Here is a 6387-nt window from a genome sequence, read left to right on the forward strand (position 1 = left end):
TTTCAGATGATTGTTTCTTTTCAACTAGAAATTGGTACCTAAAAGATCTCTAAGAAGTTAAATGATTATGAAAAACAAGAAGCTGGGTCATTATGTTTTTTATTTTTAACTATGTGTTTCTTAATAGTCTAAACTTTCAGTAGTAAATAACAGCCAGCTCTATTATTAAAATCTTGTCCTCTTGCTGTTTAACCAAACAGTATTTTTTATTTTAACTCATAACACAGTTTAATGCTGGAGGCTAACCTGAGACCGATTCTCTCCTGCCTGCCACAGCCCCACCATCCCCATGGCCTTCCATACTGTGCCTCACTCATTTGCTTTGCTTGCCCATAGCATTGAGTTTGTGACTCCCAGCACATTAGCTTCTGCCAGATTATGCTACAAGAAGAACTCTCAAATCTCGGGGCGACCTCAGCCATGTATTCTTTTCATGCACATCACAGGCCACCAGTTGCTGGCATTGGCCACAACCTGATGCTTCTATCTCCACATCTTGGGATCTCTGCCGTAGGGCACGCTGTCTGGAACATGCCCTTCCTGTAAAGGGGAGGAAAAAGAGCAGGCAAACCACATTGGCACATATATATACACACACACACATACACTGACCAATGCCATGCCAAGCCCAGTGCCAGTAGTGGGTGGGGGCAGTGTATTCTCACAGGAAATAGTGCAAGTCATGTGGTGGCAGGCAGGACGTGTTGTATAGGATGGGGTACGGTAGTAGAATCTGCCACACTTAGTGTGTAAAAGGGAAAGGAGGCTCAGGGATCTGCACTTCTGAGTCTGCCCTGAGTGGCTCAGAAGTTGTCTGGCTCATTTGGAGCTGGTGTTGTGTTTTGTTTTGTTTAGATTTTATTTACTTATTTGACGGGCAGAGACACAGAAAGGGAACACAGGCAAGGGGAATGGGAGAGGGAGAAGCAGGCTTCTTGCTTAGCAGGGAACCCAACATGGGGCCTGATCCCAGGGTCCTGGGATCCTGACCTGAGCTGAAGGCAGACGCTTAACAACTGAGCCACCCAGTCGCCCCTGGAGCTGGTGTTTGGACCCCTCCCCTGAGCTGGCTACCCTTTCACCCCTGTTAATCTTTCCCTGCCTCCACCCTAAATGTGCTGGACATTATCGTGTTCCCAGCAACTCACCCGATGCAGAGCAGCCAGAGCTGAGCTATTTTTAACAATAGTATTTAGGAGCATTAGGCTGGGGACAAAGCCCTTCTCTCTTGCGGTCTGGTAGACAGTTGTTACAAGATGGAGGGGGAGAAAGGGGAGTTAGAAAGGGACCAGATTTCAGTGAGGGGGAGAGGGAGTATGTGGCAGGTCCATCCTGCCATCCTTGGGGTTCCATTCTTTAATCGACAGGGAATTAATCTTTATATTAATCCAACTTCTCTAGATTTTGTGTGAGCTGAAGACTAACTCTCATTGGTAATCCCCTCACACTCTCCATCAGCAACTTGGTTGTCCCAGTGTGGTTAACTTGGGGGTAAACCCTCAAGGAATCCATCAGAATAGATGGCACATGTTGATGGTGTTGGTAGGAAATGGAAGTTAGCAAGACCCTGAAAGTCAAGGGCAGATTTAAGTGGGCAGTCCCTTGACAAAATCTGTGCCCAAGGGAAGGGCCATCTCATGGGTCTTGTAAGGACAAGGAAGGGCCCAACAAGGGTAGATACCATCACTTTGTGTCAAAGGTAAATGATGGAGGCACAAAACTTAGACTTAGTCTTTGAGTACTGGGATGGTCAACACAGCCAGGGGTAGTAGTTAAGAGAGTCTACACAATTTTCAAAATTCCAAAAGTTGAGAGGAATCCATATACTTACCTAAGATAAGGTTGCCCAAGTTAAGGAAATTATTTCCACTGGCTAGAACTTAATCAGCTAGGACAGTAGCCATGATCAGCTTATAATTAACAGAAGCTTAATTGGTGGTTACTTTTGTTTGATTGATAAAATGGAGAAACCAGGGTTGCTTGGGTGGCTCAGTGGGTTAAAGCCTCTGCCTTCGGCTCAGGTCATGATCCCAGAGTCCTGGGATGGAGCCCCACATCAGGTTATCTGCTCTGCAGGGAGCCTGCTTCCTCCTCTCTCTCTCTCTCTCTGCCTGCCTCTCTGCCTGCTATCTGTCAAATAAATAAATAAAACCTTTTAAAAAAAATGAAATACTTTTAATAAATAAATAAAATGGAGAAACCAAGTTATAATTCAGTGAGTGCAAAGTCATGGGTGATGGTTCATTGAGGGCAGAGAGATCTTTGCCAACAAAAGATTTGGGAACTATTGTTCTTTGATATGAAGGCATGTAAGTTGTCCAAGGTCATTGTCAAGCCAGGACTAGAATGCTCCAGGTCCAGCTACACCGCTCCTCCCTTGCAAACATCGAGTTTGGTTAGAGAATATTCCTCAGTGGAAATGCAGAATTGGGTCATGATTACACCTGACTCAGTGGTGAGAGGAACTTGGAGGTGCCAGGCTATAGTCTCCAAAGGATTTAAGGAAATATGTGACCACCAGTCATCTTGGGAAGACGTGCAGGCTGCTGGGTAAGATGCCAGTGGGCAGTGGCCAATCGAGCCAGGGACCAGTGCTGCACCAGCAGCCTGACAGGTTCCTGTAGCCAGGCCCCAGCAAAAGAAAACCTCACAGGAAGCTTGCTGCCCAGGCATTTCAGAATAAATGTGTGTCCTAGGTACATACGTCAGGTGTTTGCTTATGGAAATGCCTTGGGCTGTGTAGGAGGTAGGGATGTCGATTTCAGGTTTTCCAGAAGGTGGCAAGGCCGAGAGCAGGGAGATACTTCCAAATAGGACCTGGGTCTATGTGCCACAGGCTTCTGCATGTTCCTTAAAATTTCAGTTACCCAGCAGAAAAGAATACAGCAAAATGTCTGTTGCAACCCTCGAGTCATTTGTCATGGGGAATATATTAATTTGCGGTTTCAGACCCCAGTGCCAGAAACACTAGAATGGATTCTCTTCTTCTTCTTGCCCGGGTTTGACTGAAGACTCCTGATTACTAGCCTTGTGTCTTGGTTTCTTTACCTACAAAAAAAGAGGAAGTGACCTAACTCATAGGATTGTTGGTACAGAGTAAATGCTATGGAACAATTAGTTGTTTTCTGTGTTGTTGATGAAAAACTGTATTTGGACTTCTAAAGGAGTAACTGAGAATTTGTCACAGTATGGCTGGTTAGAGGAGAAATCGTAGGCCAATTCAGTGTCACAGAAGAGATGCTGCATGTCCTCCTAGAGTAGGTCAAAGGAAGACTTACAGCTTTGCCTTGGTCTTCTGGAATGGGTGCTTCCGTAAGCAGTCCCGCTACCCTGAGCCCGCCACACGAAGCAAAACTAAGCTAGCCCCGTGCAAGGCCAGGTGGCGAGAGAAGTGAAGCCCGGCCAGCTGCCAGGCTCCTGTCAAGCCAGCCGAAGCACTGGACATGTGAGCAAAGAACTCATTTTGGAGTTGAGCCTTCAGACAACTCCAACCCAAACTGTTTAAGACCTTAAATGAGAGCCTCCCAACTGTCCCCCTCAACCCACAGAACCATGAGAAATCCTAAATTTTGCTTTAAGCTATCAAGCTTTGCAGGGGTTGGTCATGCACAGATCATTAAAACATCTCTCCTCAAGAAAAATTTCCCATCATCTGTAGCCCTCTGTTATGGGTGGAATGTTTGTGTCCCTCCAGATTTCTTATGTTGAAATCTAGTCCCCGTTGTGATGGTATAGGAGGTGGGGACTTTGGAGGATAATTGGGTCAAGAGGGTAGAGTCCTCATGAATGGGATTTGTGCCGTTATAAGAAGAGGTCAGGGAGTTGGCCTTCCTTTTTCCACCATAAGAGGTTGCAACAAATTTGTCATCTGTAACCAGGAAGAGGGACCCCCACAGAGCCCGTCTGTGCTGCTGCCCTCGTCTCGGACTTGCAGCTTCCACAACTGTAACAAATACTTTCTGTTCATAAGCCACGCAGTCTGTGGTACCATGTCATAGCGGGCCTCACCCTCCCCATGCCCCGGGCCAAGCCTTCCCTCCACACATTTGACCCTTTCCCTACAGCTGCAAGGCTTCACCCCTGTCTTAGGTCATCAACTAATAATTTAAAAAATGTCTCTCAATTTAGTCCTCGTTGTGTTTTACTGTTGCCTTTTAGACTGTGTGGCAGGTAGGGTGGAGATAAGTGCCACTTAATGTTTCCCTCTTAAGGAAGTCCATTGGAGACGTTTCCCAGATAAAAAGAAATCAGCTTCCCTCAAGGTAAATGACGGCATTCTCTTGAAAGTTTGCAGCAGCTGACATGAAGATTTTATTTTATTTTTTTTAAGATTTATTTATTTGAGAGAAAGCATGAGTGGGGGAAGGGCAGGTGGAGAGAATATCGAAGCAGACGCCCAATGCCAGGGCTTGATCCCACAACCCATGAGATCAGGACCAAAGCGGAAACCCAAAGTTGGATGTTTAACCAACCGAGCCACCCAGGTGCCCCTACAGTGATGATTTTAAATGCCACTCTCCCCCCTCCCCCATTACAGATGGAGAAGCTCTACAGAAATAAACAGGATGAGAATGTACCAAAATGTTAACAAGAATCGTCTCTCGATAGCATTTTCCTGTTTAAAATACCTTTTATTACTTCAAAACAAGGATAGATTACTTTTATGTTTGAACAAATATATGAACAAATTTAGGTAAAGGTGAAAAGTGGAGTCAGAAACTGTCCTGGGGAGAGGCTACTTGTCCTGGGGACAAGTACCCAGTGGTGTGCTTGCTGCTGAGCCACGGCCCCTTCCGTCGGCCCACCCTCCCACCTTCTCCCACGCCTACCACAGAGGCCACAGCTTGCAAACCAGTCCCAGCTGGTGGGACCCCAGGAGATGTCTGGGGTGGGAGGCGGTTCCTCCCTGATAAACAAAAGGCAAAGGAGAGGGCACCTGAGTGGTTCAGTTGGTTGGGAGTCTGCCTTCGGCTCAGGTCATGATCCCAAAGTCCCAGAATCGAGTCCCACATTGGGCTCCCAGCTCCATGGAGAGTCTGCGTCTCCCTCTGACCTTCTCCTTGCTCATGCTGTCTCTCACTATCTCTCTCTCAAACAAATAAATAAAATCTTAAAAAAAAAAAAAAAAAAAAGACAAAGGAGAAAGGCTCTTGGTCAGATGTTCTGTCTACAATGGGGAGCCTCCACAGCTTCCATGTTGATCCCAAGAAGCAACAAATCTGAAGATCAGGGCCGTGGACTGAGGTGATGAGACTGGACAACCCTGAGACAGCTTACTTCTAGAACTTTCATATAGGATGTAATTGCTGTGGTAAGGCCAGAAGCCTGACTCACAACAAGGGCATGCTAACTGTGGGGCCTCAAGAATGGTCTCCCAGTCTGTGGGTTGTCCTCCCAGGGGAGTGAGGAGATGTGAGGAAATAAATGAAACCCTCCTCTGGTTTGTGACCTAGGAACTTTGCGGGTGTGGGATAGAGAACGGTGCCCCCCCTGTGAGCAGTGGGGAGAGTGGAGCAAAATGCCTTCTCTCTCCCTCTCTGCCAGTGCTTGTCTTCCATTTAAGGCAGCAGGGTCTGTGCTTCCCTCTGCCAGGAGCAGAGAGAGAAGAGCAGGAGGCCAAGGGTTGTAGCCCCAAGAGTCTGTACGTACACCTCTCACCGGGGCAACCAGAGCCTCTTACTTGGATGTGAAGAGAGGTCAGCCACATTTGCTTGCCTTTTAAGGTTTGCTCCCTGGCTATTGTCAGAGAAGGTTTGTTTTATGAGCTTGGCACAAAGTAGTTTCAAGCCCTGAGTAACAACACTCAGTATGTCCTCTTCATAAATGAGGAGCTGGAAAATCTCTGGCTGTTGGTAAGGTCACAGTGAAGTGACTGGTGCTCAGGACACAGGTCTTAACCATTCTTCCTGCTCAAGGCTGCTGTAATTACTTTATTCCAAATGAAGTGTCTCAAGGTTTCAGGATAGTCGAAAACCTATAAATAGTGACTAATTTGATATTCTAAAGTCAAGTGATAATTAATCCTATCTCTTCACTCAATGAGTAGTAGGAGAGTAATTTAACCTCACTTTTGTTATTGAAATTCTTTTGATTTATACCTAAACAAAGTAAAATTTTAAAAAGCATTAAGTTTGTAGAAGTGAAATTTTATATTTCTCAGCCTTAAATTTGAAAGCAGGTAGAGGGGGCATTACCACTTTGCCTGCCAAATAACCTCTTTTCTAGAACCTTCTAGAAATTTCTGAGAAATGTGTCATCAGCTAACTCCACCTACATGATTAGTACAACTCACCATGTTAGTAAAATGTGACCCAAGAATTCCCCCTCTTAAGATCTCAGCATCCTGGAGATAGTCCATTGGTCTTCTTGACACTATTTGTCAATGGC

The sequence above is a fragment of the Mustela nigripes genome, chromosome 2 (genome assembly GCF_022355385.1).
Source record: "Mustela nigripes isolate SB6536 chromosome 2, MUSNIG.SB6536, whole genome shotgun sequence".
Classification (NCBI taxonomy): Eukaryota; Metazoa; Chordata; class Mammalia; order Carnivora; family Mustelidae; genus Mustela; species Mustela nigripes.